Here is a 14455-nt window from a genome sequence, read left to right as displayed (position 1 = left end):
CACAATGTATTGCTGGTCCTGATTGTTTCACTGAGCATCAATTTTTAGAAATTTTTCTAGACTTTTCTAAAATTAGCTTGTTAATCATTTTTATAGAACAATACTATTCCATTTATCTTTACACACTACAATTTTTTCCAGCAAGTCTCCAATTGATGGGCATCTACCAACTTTTTCCAGTTCTTTAGAACCACAAAAAAAGCTGCTACAAATATTTTTAAGCATGTGAGACCTTTTAACTCCTTTATGATTTCCTTGAGATACAGACCCACTATCTGGGTGCCACTGCTGGATGAAACAATATGCACAATGTTATAACCATTTGAGTATAACTCCAGATTGCTTTCCAGAATTGTTGGCTATTTCACAGCTCCACAATGTATCAGTCTTAGTCCTTAGTCCTTAGTCCTTAGTCCTTAGTCCATCTAACATTTGTCATTATTTATTCCTGCCATTTTAGCCAACCTGAGAGCTGTGAGGTGGTACCTGAGTGTTTTTAATTTGCATTTCATTAATCTATAGCAATTTAGGACATTTTTTCATATGACTATATATGATTTCAGTTTCATGATCTGAAAATTATCTGTTCTTTATCTTGTACTTTGATTTATTTTTGGTGTACAAGTGAAGATTTACTTTTTTTCTATCTAGGCATCACCTTAAAAGCAGATATATGGTCTTAAGAAGAGAAAAATATGAAAAATAGATTTTAATGAAAAAAAAGTGAGGTGAAAATAGAGAATTGGACTGTCTGGTAGGGACTACTCCAAATAATATGTCCTTGTGGAATGGTGACTTCTAGAAATTCAGTGTTTTATCTTTGTAAATCTTTAATTTCAATTAGGTTATGTTTTATCTCTGAGGAAAGGATAGGAAGTACCACATTGTAGATAAATTAAACCAACTCTATCATAGGACCTACCACTTTTCTTTTTATCCCCATAGAAGTAGCTATAGGAACTTTTTCTTGAACAACCTGGAATTAGCACAACTCCCTAGTTCACATTTTTTTTTTAACCTGACCATTACAGCCAGTGTTTAAGAAAACAAACCTTGTAGAGAACTCAGCAGCTAATCACTGTAAGTGTTGGCCACATAAAGAAATGTGTATTTTAAAAATAATAAAACAATTAAATAAAAAGACAAGTTGGCAAATCAAATACATTAAGTCTATGAAGTAACCAGATGTACTACTATCTGTTTGATTTCTATAAACTAAAGTAAATGAGCTTTTCTATTTGGCCTCCTGCAGAAATCTCATTTTGTTGTTTCTATGTTAGAGTATGAGTTCCTCAAAAGCAGAGACTACCCTTGTTTATAACTATATCCTCCATCATTAACTTAGTACTTGGCATTTAGTAAGTGTTAAATAGATGACTTCTTAGTCAATCACTCAATCTGAAGATACTTTAAGGGAAGTATCTTTCCCCAAAAGAAGATGGTATCACTACTATTTACTATTTTGCTAATTAATTGTGCTTTTAATATGATTAAAACGTATAATAATGTCAGTCATAAGAAGAGAAAAAAAAGCATGTATATTTGAAAGAGTTCCACAGTAGAGCCAATATAACAAATTTCTAGTCCAAGTTCTCCTATCTACAAGTTATGTTGTATTGGTTACTTTTTTTTTTTTTTTTTTTTTAAAGAATCAAAGAATTTTGAGTCAGTTAGTTCAATTAGTACAAAAAAAAAAAAATCATGATTATAATACATTGAACCATGTTCAGTCATACTCTTTGGAGATTTCCAAAAAGATGAAACTAAACTCAAAAGGTAGACTATTTTGTACCTGGAGATTTCTAATTGTAAGAATTATTTCTCCCATATTGAGTTTCTTATGTTCCCTAAATCTGCCTCTCTTTGGAACTTTTTATCAAATGCTTCTGGTTCTATATTCTGTACTAAAATACAAAAAATAAATAAATAAATAAAACAAAAAAAAAAAAAAAAAAAAAAAAGCAAACAAAAAAACCCCCAAACAAACAAAAACAAAAACAAAACAAACAAACAAACAAAAAAACCACAACTCTTCACCTCTTAGACATGGTTTCATCTCATATTAACTAAAGTGTTAGACTGAATAATCTCTAAGGTCATTTCTTTATTTTATATTTGCTGATTCCTTTTATTCTGACAAGAATAAGTACTATATTCTTATACATGAAAACCAGCTATCGAGGGAAATTTGGTTTAAAGCAAAGTCATTTGGAAGGAGTGTAGCCCCAAGAAAATAAACATTTAATTTGATTCCATTCTACTAGAATCGGAAAGATTCTAGCTGCATTATGTTTAGCTTTAGGAGGTTGAAGTGTTCTTATTTTTCCAATTCCTTGACATTCAGAATTTAGTAGGCTGCTTTTTCCAAAACTTAAGAGTATCATTGATTGCCCTGGCAAAAAGGAAATTGAGGAAAAAACTATTATATGTAGTAAAATGTTCATCTTATCTTATGAAGTGGATCTCTGAAAACAAGACTTTAACCCATGGATCTGATAAAGCATGCCAGAATAACATTTCTAATATGAAAACAATTGCATCATTAAAATAGCCAATACAATTTGGCTAAAACACAATTTGACTACAATTCATAATAAGTGTGTTATGAGAGCTATCCTGTTTTAAAACACAATCAGCAGAAAATTAACTTCTTATATCAAAACATCAGCAAATAAGCAAATATTGATTGATAAAATGTTGCTCTTTTAAAAGACTTGGATTTTTTTAAAAACCACAAATAGAGTTATTTCAAAAGCTAAAGTGTTATTATCAGTAGATGACATATATTGTTAACCTACTTACTGGGGAAAGTCTTACCTCTCAGGGTTTTATCATTAAATTTATGTTGTATGATTTGGTAGCCTTAAGGTTCTGAGAGGGCATTAAATTCATAAACTCAGTTTGACAGGTTAATGCAAAATTCTCTATGGTAGGATTTTACCAGTGTCACATTGAAATTATATTTTCCCATAATTCATTTAGTCTTTCTTACAACAAAAATTTTATGAGTGACACACACACACATATGCATACACACGCTCACAAACACAGGCTCATACAAACACAGGAATGGGAGACTATTCAGGTATGTAAGTACTATTTACATTGAATGAACCAAAACATTTGTAGTTCTACAAATGCCCATGTATTAACATGAAAATCATAAAATTTGGAAATAAATTGATTACATGAATGTTTCTATTAAGTGAGTACTATTTATCAAATTGAAAGGATATTCTTTTTATTTTCCAATGTGATGGAAAAACCTACTCCATCTTTTAATATATATTTGGCAGAGGAGCATATTATACATATTATATTTATATACATATGTAAACATAATACATGTATATATATACACATTCATACATATAAACACAAATACATTTGTACTTGTGCTATATGATATACTAATTTCCTTTTTTATTATGCCTGTTTGCAGAGGTATTTAATGTCATTTCCCATATGAAAGATCTTATTGCTTATATGTTATACATGCATGTAAAAATATAATACCTTTTGAAGTCACTTATAATTTTATTTATGCTGGTACACTGTTATGCCATTTTTCATACACAGGCATATAACATTTATAGTAAATATACTTCAAAGGATCTATGATCTTAACAATGTGGATACTGTATCCACTGGAGCATATTTCAGTATATACCAAACTTATTATCTTGTATATAAATTCCATCTTTATGTTTCTGTAAAAGTCCCATAGAACTTCTACCCAATTTGATATGAATTTTTTCTATATGCCTTGAAATTTTGTTGGTAGTAATGGAATATATAAACTTTTAGTTGTTACCCTTTCTTGATATATGATTAAAATTTACTTCCCTTCCCCCAATAATTACAATTATAAAAGTAATGACAATTATTTTTCCAGTCACGTTTTGTGAGGGGGAAGAAACCTTGTTACAATACTTGCAGTCTTTTATTGCAACACACATATACACATACACATGCTCCCAAAAAATATTAGTTTCTAAAGGAAATCTCTAATCTGCTACAATTCAATTGAGGAAGCAATTTATAGTCCATTGAAATTATCTATCTAAAACATATGCATAGATCAACCAACTAAAGGTGTTACACATATAACTGCATGTAATTATATAGCTCACTTCCCCCTCTTTATCCACCAAATTTTCCTTGTGTGGACAATTAGGCTGTACTCTTTTAAGTGATTATGGATTTCATTTAAGAAATTTGAACTATTCTAGAACTTCAATTTTATGCTCAGCAAAATTTCAGTCAAAACCAGGAACATTTGAAAGGTTTCATCATCTATAAGGAATCTCTCTTAGATTTACCTTGCAACCTTGGAAATGTACCTTGGAAATAGGACCACAAGTTTACAATTGCTAGGGTCATCAGAGACCATGTGATGGAAATGCCTTATTTTACAGTTGAGAAAACTAGGGGCTATCAATGATACAAACATCTGTGGTGAACATATGTTTGGCATGTGATTAGGGAGGAGATGATTTAATTTTGTGGCAGTCAGTATTTTCTGATTAGTGAAAAATAACAAAGTTGTTTTTTTTTTTGTTTTTTTGTTTTTTTTTAAGTTTCTAGATCTCAGTAGAAGAGACATTGTAATTTTCTGGGACTTAATGCAATCAGGACATACAGTGTATAAAAAGAGGCATCTAGAGAAGCTATTATTGACTGGGAATCCCTCTGATATTTGAATTTCATTCATTATAGTGATGTATCCATAAGGGTTAAATTTAATTCATTTAGTTGGTTTTTCTAGAGAAAATGGTTGCAGAGTACATGATAAAAATATATGATTGAATTTTGCATTATAGGAACTGTAAGTAAAAGTCTAATTATCATACTGAAAATGTAATTTATGTGGAATCCTGATCATCATATATAATATTCTTTTTATTTAATTAAATACTAAACAGCATATCATTGGATTTATAAAAATGTTTGGATCATATATGGATAAATAATGATTAAAAATAAAAAAGAGTTATCATTTATGTTGAACTTTGGGGTTTAAAAATAGTTTACATATGGTGTTTCATTTGACCTTCACAATAATCCTGTGATAATATTTCCCTTTTACATATGAGAAAACTGATACTGAGAGAGGTTTTGCCATAAGGCAGGATTTAACATGATACCTAATTCCATTTCCAAAAATCTATCATTAGATCACCTAATGGAATTCACAACTTTCCCTCACTTTTTAAAAAAATATAGAAGTATTTTTATTGAACTAAAACATCTCTTATTTCTAACACCAGTATTATGTCATTGTTATGTTACAACTTTATTTCATGGAATACCCAAATATCTCAAATATATGAATTTATCATGCAAAGTCAAAAGAAATTTTGAAGATAAATAAGAACGTGCAACAGCATATTGACAATGAAAAATCATGGACAATAACTAAAAATTTAATTAGAAGAGGTACCTATCAAGTAACTTCTATTGTACCAACAATTTAAATAACTCCATTGGAAACACAATAGTTAAGAGATCTAAAAAAAACAAAACAAAACAAAACAACAACAACAAAAAAAAAACATCAGATGTTCTGGGGGCAGAGCCAAGATGGTGGAGAAGACACATACAACATTCTAGACTTCTCTCATACCCTCAGTACTAATTACCAAATTCAGCCTCAAAAATAGTGTTTGACTGATAAAATTCATGAAAATTGTAAGTACAATTTACCAGCTGAAGATAATCTGGAAGACTGCCAGAAAAGGTTTGTCCTAAGCAGGGGGAGCAGGCCAGCCCAAGTAGGGAGATACGAGAGGTTAGCATATTGAGCAGACCCTGTGCCTGTGGGGTTGGTCTCTGTGGTTGAAAAACAAACAAAGAGGACTACCATAGGTTGGCTGTTCTGCTTTGGTTGCAAAGCAGTAAACCAGCAGAGAAATTAAAGCCAAAGGAAGAGTGTACTATCAAAAAAGGCCAAAATATAACAGGATATGGCCACATCCACACAGAACTGGAAGTGAGAGACTCAGCACAGACCACAGCACAGCTATGCAACCCCATTCTACAGCACAGGGCTTTCCCTTGGGGAAGTCACAAATCTGCATGGAAGTGGGGCACAGCATGGGACAGCCTTTAATCTGCACAGTGGGGGTCTTGGCCTGGGGCAATAGAACTTTCACAGCACAACTGTGGTCCCCAGGGCAGAGACAATTCTGATGCCCTGCAGAGGTTATCCACAGGACAACAGCTAATCCCACTGTGGGCTTCTGCCTGGGGCAATGACATTAGGTGCTCAGGGCCCAGGGCAGTCATTAATCCACATTGGTGGTTTCTTAGCAGGGAACCTCTCCAGCTGGTGCCATGCTACCCAGAGCAGAGACACTTCTGCTTGGAAGCTTTTCCCAGGGCACTTCTGCACCTCAGCTCATTTGCAGGATAGCTACTGTCCATAAACCTATCCCAGCTCTACAGAGGAAGCTGATAACCTCCTTGCACTGAAGTCAGACTAGGGCTTTAAAAAAACTGAACAAAAAATCAAACAGATCATCAATAGCTTCTATAAAGAAAGAGATCAGGTTTTCAACCTCAAGGAGACTAATAGCAGACAGTCTCCAGACAATACCCCAAAAGGGATGTGATCTGGTCCCTATCACACAAGGCTTTCCTAAAAGAAACTATAATAAACCTTAAAAGAAAGCTAGAAGAAAAATGAAGAAAGGAAAGAGAAGCTATGCAAGAGAGTAAAAACTTCCTGAAACATGAATTGGAAAAGGTAAAGAACTTCCCAAGAAAGTAGGATTTGTGAACTGGAAAAAATAAAGAACTTGCAAGAAAGTAAGATTTGTGAGATGAAAAAGAAAATAACTCACTAAAAAATAGAGTGAAATGGAAAAAAAATTCCATAGAGCAAAACAGCTCATTTAAAAACTCAAATGGACATATACAAAAAGAAGTGTAAAAAAAAAAAAAAAAAAAAAAGCCAATGAAGAAAATAACTCATTAAAAATCAAAATTAAACAATTAGTAATGAATGATTTATTGAGACAGGGAGAATCAGTAAAGCAAAACTAAAAAAAAAAAAAAAGGAAAAAAAAAAGAAAAAAATATTAAATATTTACTTGGAAAAACAACAGACCTGGAATATAGATCTAAGAGAGATAATCTGAGAATTGGACTTCCTGAAAATTATGATGAAAAAAAAAAGCCTAGATAAAATTTTACAGGAAATCACCAAAGATACTTTCCCAGATGCAATAGAAACAGAAGGTAAAATAGGCATTGAAAGAATTCATTGAACACCTTCTGAAAAAAGATGCTAACATAAAAACTCCAGGGAATATTGTGGCTAAATTTCAGAATTATAAGACTAAGGAAAAAAATATTACAAGCTCCAAGAAAAAAACAATTCAAATACTGAGGAGCCACAATAAGGATCACTCAAGAATTAGCTGCTTCCACATTAAAAGATCAAAGGGCCTGCAACCTGATATTCCAAAAGATAAAACTTGGAATGCAGCCAAGAATAAACTACCCTGCTAAGCTGACCATTTTCTTCCAGGTAAGAAGTTGGACATTTAATTAAATTGATGAATTCAACTTGTTTCTAAGGAAAAACAAAAGAAAGAACTAAACAAAAATTTTGACCTCCAAACATAGGACTCAAGAGAAGTAGTAAAAGGTAAAAACAAAAACACAAACAAACAAACAAAAGCAAAGCAAAGCAAAACAAAACAAAACAAAAACTCTTGAGAACTGTATTTCTGTTGTGGATATACATAAAGAGTACATGTATAATTTGATTTTACCTTTATAACATTAAAAAAGGGAAGTAGAAATGGAAAGGGGATAATATGAGAAAAAGTGAAAAGGTGAGATAAAAAGACAGAAACTACATCCCACCAAGAGGCAAAAGAAACCTATAATATCTGAGGTAATTTAGAGAGGGGGAGCAACATTGTGAGAATCTCACTTTCATTAGATTTGGCTCAAAGAGAAAATAATTGACATATTTCATTTTCAGAGAAGCTTCTCTTACCTCAGTAAAAAGTGGGAGAGGAAAAGGGAAAAGGAAAAGAGTAATAAGGGAAAGGTACAAGAAAGGGGAAAGGATTCAAAGGGGGTGGGAGGGATTCTAAAGAGGGAGAGCTGAGTGAGACAAATGGTGCCCATAAGTTTAATACTGGGGAAGGGGGGAAGGAGGGTAAGAAAAAGAAAAACATAATCTAGGGATAACAATATGGTCGGAAATACAGAATTAATAATTTTAACCATAAATGTGAATGGGATGAACTCTGCTACAAAGCTTGGGCAGATAGCTGACTGTATCAAAACCCAGAACCCTACAATATATTGTTTACAGGAAATACATTTAAAGCAGGGAGATACATATGGAGTAAAGGTAAAAGGCTAAAGCAGAATCTATTATGCTTCAGGTGAAGTCAAAAAAGCAGGAGAACATATTTTTATCTCAGATCAAGCAAAAGCAAACATTGATCTCATTAAAAGAGATAAGAAAGGAAATTATATCTTGCTAAAGGGTAGAATAGACAATGAAGCCATATCAATACTAAACATATATGCACCAAGTGATATATCATCTAACTTCCTAAAGGAGAAGTTAAGAGAGTTGCAAGAAGATATAGACAGCAAAATTATAATAGTGGGAGATCTCAACCTTGCACTCTCAGAATTAGATAAATCAAACCATAAAAGAATAAGAAAAAAACAATTAAAGAGGTAAATAAAATATTGGATAAATTAGGTATGATAGATCTTTGGAGAAAACTGAGTAGATACAGAAAGAGTAGACTTTCTTCTCAGCAGTTCATGGAACATATACAAAAAATTGACTAAATATTAATATATAAAGACCTCAAAATTAAATGCAGGAAGGCAGAAATAATAAATGCATTATTTTCAGATCATGATGCAATAAATTATATATTCACCAAAAAACGAGGGATAAATGGACCAAAAAGTGTTAGGATTCTTATAAGGTGCTAAGTCAGTTTATCTAATTTAGAATGGTACTTAACAGTTCTCTAGTTCACTAATGTACTTAGTATTTATTAGAGTTTTATTCACACCTTTAAGAGAGCATATAAAAGTGAGGACCCCCAACCAGGATTCAGTCTGGGACATTCAGAATTCAGAGAAGGCAAGCCCACTAGAAGCTCATTCAGAGGAAACTGAATGAAGCAGAAGCTGGCAGAGCCAAAGTACTATTGACAGGAGCTCTCGGAACCAAGGAGAGAGGCCTCTAAGAAAGCTAACTGGGCTGAAGGAAGGAGACAAGAGATGGAAAGAAAAAATAAAGGATTTGAACTTTAATCCCTAGCTGCAGTTGTGGTGATTACTGGCTTCCTCCAGAAGCCCCCAAGAAACCTGCTGTCAGAAAACATTATATTTTAGAGAAGAAAATTACAAAAAAGTAATTGGAAATTAAATAATCTCATCTTAAAGAATGACTGGGTGAAGCAGCAAATTATACACACAATTATTAATTTCACCCAAGAAAATGATAATGATGAGACATCATACCAAAGCAGTAATAAGGGGACATTTTATATCTTTAAAGGCTTACTTGAATAAAATAAAGAGAAGACCAATGAATTGGGCTTGGAACTTCAAAAGCTAGGGAAAGACCAAATTAAATACTCCCAAACAAATATTAAACTAGAAATTAAACTGAAAATTAAAAGGAAATATTGAAAGTATAAAACTATTGAATTAATAAATAAAACTAAGAGTCGGTTTTATGAAAAAAAAAAAAATAAAGTAAATAAACCTTTGGTAAATCTGATTAGAAAAAAGGAAATAGGAAAATCAAATTGTTGGTATTAAAAATGAAAAGAGAGAATTTTCCACCAATGAAGATGAAATTATATCAATAATAATGAGTTACTTTGCCCAACTTTATGACAATAAACTATGATCTCCTCTAAAGGAGCATCTTTGTCTAATCCCCATATAATTATTTTGCAAATCTCATTGGCATTTTCCTTAGCCAGATGTCTGGTCATTATTTCTGTAGCTGAATTTTCTCCAATAGTTCTTTTGACAGCAGTTTGCAAACGTCCCACAAAATCTGCAAAAGGTTCATTGGGACCTTGCTGTATTTTAGTGAAAGCCTCTCCACGATCTTTCTGTCCAGGAAGGACACCCCAAGCTTTTATTGCAGCCTTAGCAATTTGTTCATATATTGTCATGGTATAATTAGTCTGTTCTGAATTCTCTCCATATCGACCTTTACCAGCCAAGTGCTCAAAAGTGAATTGTGTGTTAACTCCTATTTCCAAATTGCATCTGACTTGAATTTTACATAATTCATAAAATTCCGCAAGCCATAATAAATTTTCTCCAGGTCCCAGACATGTCCTTGCTATGGATTTCCAATCATTCGGGGTTAGGACTTCATAAGACAAACCATCTAGTAACATTTTGACATAAGCTGATGTAGCCCCATAAAGGGTACAACCTTTTTTCAAATCCTTAATTTTATTCAAATCCAAAGGTGCATATCTTCTCCTTTTTTTACCTACAGAGTCAATCTCTTCAATCACAGGATATGCATGTATAAAATCACTTATATCCTATCCTTCTCTCTTAGCTTTAACCAATGCTTTTTCTAATCTTGTCATAGGCTTAGGCTGCTTCACAGGCAATTCTGTTTGTGTTTCTGCCTCTTCCTCTCCTCCTTCTTGCTCCACCCATGAAGGGTTAATTGAGGGAGGAGATGGGAGGTGCTCCTGTTGCTGTTGCTCAGAATTGTACTTAACTTCATTGTTATCTGATTCATCCTTTTCACCTAGTTTAGTTGACACCTCCCCATTTTGCTCCTTCATCTCTTCCTTTAGAATAACATTTTTTAAAGCCATTTGGATTAAATTGTAGGTATGAATTGTATCTTTGGAAACTGAGTTTGGTCTGGAACCAAAGGGTAAAATGTCACAAAGACAATTGTAGTGTTCACCTAATTGCTCTCCTACTAATTTCCACTCATCTGGATCCAATTCTTTTTCCAGAGAGAAACAAGGACATATAACCTTCACAGTTCTTAAAAGTTCAGTAATCTCTTCCAAAATTATAATCAATCCTTGGCTTTTCATAACCTTGATGATGCTCTCTAAACATTTTCCTTGAACAGAAGGTGTTTGCCCCATTTCACTATAAGAGATTCCTGGTTTAGCCCTTAACAAGTTAAGTTCCTTATTTATCTATTAGCACGCTCACTTAATCTTTAACAAAGTTTCCTTGTTACTCACGGTTCTGGGTCAGAGAGACTGAGATCTAGATCGGAAGCTTTTCCACTGGAATCAGGACCGTGTCTGTCCCTGTTCGGGCACCAAATTGCGAAGGTCTGGTCTAGCTCCTCTTGTCAGGATAAGCAAAAGTCCTTGCCCCACGTTGGGCGCCAATTGTAGCGTGCTGTCGTCTCTAGAAGCTGCCAGATCGCTCTCTGGGAAGAGATCTGCTGTGTCTACTCAAATCTCTCAGACAGATTCTTCTTCCTGTAGTGAACCGTTGTCTCCAGGTAGTTGCTGTTAACTCTTGTCCAGAGAAGTGACTTCCCTTCCTGCAGAGAGCCGGAGAGATTTGAGTAGAAGACACAGCAGATCCCTTCCTGCAGAGAGCCCCGTCAAGCCTGATGCAATGCAGAGTCTTATTTCTATCTCTGGGAGTCCTCTCTTTTATTCTCCCAGAGAATGGGCGTGGGATAATGCAAGGGCTTCTGGGAAGAACCACTTCAGCCAATGGGCTTGCTCCTTCTATCAAGTCAACCTGAGTTCTCACCTTGTAATTGTCCAACCTGAATTCTCACCTTGTCACTATCCAGACAACCTCAGTTCTCACCTAGTAATCCTAACAATATAGTCTTCTCAGATTAACAGAGAAGGAAGTAAATTGCTTTAATAGCCCCATTTCACAAAAAGAAATAGAACAAGCTATTAATCAATTCCCTAAGAAAAAATCCCAAGGACCAGATGGATTTACATGTGAATTCTACCAAACATTTAAAGAACAATTAGCCCTGGTGCTATATAAACTATTTGAAAATATAGGGAATGAAGGAGTCCTGCCAATTTTCTTTTATGACATAGACATGGTACTGATACCTAAACCAGATAAGTTGAAAACAGAAAAAGAAAACTCTAGACCTATCTCCCTAATGAATATTGATGCTAAAATCTTAAATAAAATATTAGCAAAAAGACTACATAAAATCATCCCCTGGTTAATACACTAAGACCAAGTAGGATTTGTACTAGGAATGCAGGGCTGGTTCAATATAAGAAAATAATTAGTATAATTTATGATATCAACAACCAAATTAACAAAGCCATATGATTGTCTGAATCAATTCAGAAAAAAAAAAAAAATTGATAAAATCCAACATCCATTCCTATTAAGACACTTGAGAGTATAGGAATAAATAGAATTATATCTTAAAATTATCAGTATTATCTATATAAAACCATCAGCAAGCATCATATGTAATGGGGATAAAGTGGAACCATTCCCAATAAGATTAGGAGTGAAACAAGGTTACCCACTATCTCCATTACTTTTCAATATTGTATTAGAAATACTAGCTTTGGCAATAAGAGTTGAGAAAGAGATTAAAGGAATTAGCATAGATAAACAGGAAACCAAATTTTCACTCTTTGCAGATGATATGATGGTATACTTAGATAACCTCAGAAATTCTACTAAAAAGCTACTACTAAATGCTCATTTCACACTCACCGAGTTCAATTGATAATTTATTTCATGGTGCTCTTTTCTAAGGTCTATCGTCCAATACCAATGGGGTAAGGTTTAGACTAGAATCCCTGGGGAATATAATGTCCCCTTTACATGCAATATAGTTATTATTAGGTTTTTTTTTTTTTGTTTGTTTCTTTGTTGTTGTTTTTTTAATTTGAAAGAGATTATCACCAGTTCTTTTGTCAGCACAAAGGCCAAGCTTAGTTTGTACCAGGCTCACTTTTTGGCTACATATGATTCATGTAACATTTCATTAGATGTCATTTAAAGTGAAAATCATGAGGTTTGGATCCAAGACAACATTAAATCAAATCTTTAAAATAATTTTCAAGTTGTGGAATCCACAAAATAAAAAGAAAGAATGAAAGAAATATCCTGCCAAAGATAACTTAGAAGGGCTTCAAGAAAGATCTAATTCACTTGAGTAAATAGCAAGCACAACCCAGGGCATGCAACATCCAGACAAACTAGTCAGAAACTTTTAGCAACAGTGCATATCAACAACCAAGGTCGTAATGTCTGAGTTTAGCAGCCCAATGGCAAAGGAGACAAGCTTTGAAGTCTCCACATCAAGCACAGAAAGAAAATTGCCAGTCTCTGAAGCCCTAGTAGAACAAGTGTGACTAAACTTGCTAACTCTAATACAGTACACCAGAAACATGCTTATTTGTTAAAAAAATAAGTATAAAGGAAACAACAACAAAAAAAGAACCCTTACAGTAAGCCACAATGAGAGAGGAAAAATCCAAACATAAATTCAGAAGAGAACAATAATTTCAAAATGCATACAAGTGAAGCCTCAAAAGTCTCTGAAGTCATCAGGGAATGATTTTAAAGGATTTTTAAAAATAAAACAAGTGAGGTAGAAGAAAAATTATAAATTATGAATTATGGAAAAAGTTAACATCTTGGAAAAGAAAGTAAAAAAATAAATGAGTGAAGAAAATAACCCCTTTAAATATAGCATTGGCCAAATGAAAAAAAAAAGAAATCCACTGAAGAAAACAACTCCTTTAGAAGTAAAATCAAATAAATGGAAAAGGAGATACAAAACCTAGCTGAAGAAAACAAATCATTAAAAAAAATATATATGAATTGGGCTTGTGGAAGCTAATTATTCTATAAGATAATTTTAAATTTAGAAAAAAATTTAAAAAGAGAGAGAAGAAATTATAAAATACTAAATTGGAAAAATAATTGACCTGGAAAATAGGAAAATAAAGAAGGGTATAGAAGGCCTTGTAGATTAACAGGAGTGGGATAAAGTATGAAGATTAACAATGAAGGGAATAAAAGAGAATAATATATTTGTATTTGATAAGAGGGCTAATGGACAAAAATAAAGAAGGGGAATCCTTGTTAGGGGCACGTGAGGGGAAGGTAGGTAATAGTAGGGCAAGACACTGGGTAGAATTAGAGCAGAGGAGTCAGAAGGGATAGGAAATTTGAAATGCATAGAAATATAAAATAAATATAAAGGAGTAGAATTTATTATGTAAAAAAGCAGAGATAATAATTGTAATGTTCTGTTGTCTCCAGAGACTGCCAAGCGCTCTCTGGGAGGAGATCTGCTGTCTCAATTCAATCTCTTGGCTGCCAACTCTGACCTAGAGTAGAGACTCCTCTCCCTTGCTCAATGTCACTTCTTTTATCCTCCCAGAGAATGGGTGTGGAATAACTCAGGGACTTCTGGGAAAAAAATACTTCAACC

This window comes from Sminthopsis crassicaudata, chromosome 1 (genome assembly GCF_048593235.1).
Source record: "Sminthopsis crassicaudata isolate SCR6 chromosome 1, ASM4859323v1, whole genome shotgun sequence".
In the NCBI taxonomy this organism is placed as follows: domain Eukaryota; kingdom Metazoa; phylum Chordata; class Mammalia; order Dasyuromorphia; family Dasyuridae; genus Sminthopsis; species Sminthopsis crassicaudata.
This window is presented reverse-complemented; position numbering follows the sequence as displayed.